Below are 391 nucleotides of genomic sequence, written 5' to 3'. Positions count from 1 at the left end.
CCGCCTGCCGTCCGCGGCTCAGCCAATTGGGGGCGGCGACGGCCCTCTGCCCCGCCCCTCCCGCCCGCCGCTTCAGCCAATGGGAACGCCTCGTCGACGGGTCACGTGGGACGAGGGGGCTGGGCTTAGGGTCGGAGGTGAAAGAGGCTCCGTTTCCAAACACACTGAGGAAACAAGCCACTTTGAGACTGCTTCAAGCGCCCTGGTTCAATGCCAGGGAATCATGGGAATTGTAGTTTTATTGAGGCAACGGTTTATAGGGGGGTTTTGTGACTCAGGTCCAAAACACACTGAGGAAATAATCCAGTTTCAGACTTCATTATTGTTATTGTTATTATTATTATTATAAATTATATATATACATATTTATTATTATTATTATTATTAAGCT

This window comes from Sceloporus occidentalis, unplaced genomic scaffold, assembly GCF_023333645.1.
Source record: "Sceloporus occidentalis isolate IW3139 unplaced genomic scaffold, rSceOcc1.0.p SCAF_5, whole genome shotgun sequence".
Taxonomy (NCBI): Eukaryota; Metazoa; Chordata; class Lepidosauria; order Squamata; family Phrynosomatidae; genus Sceloporus; species Sceloporus occidentalis.
The sequence above is the reverse complement of the archived record's forward strand: the minus strand, read 5'-3'. Positions refer to the sequence as shown.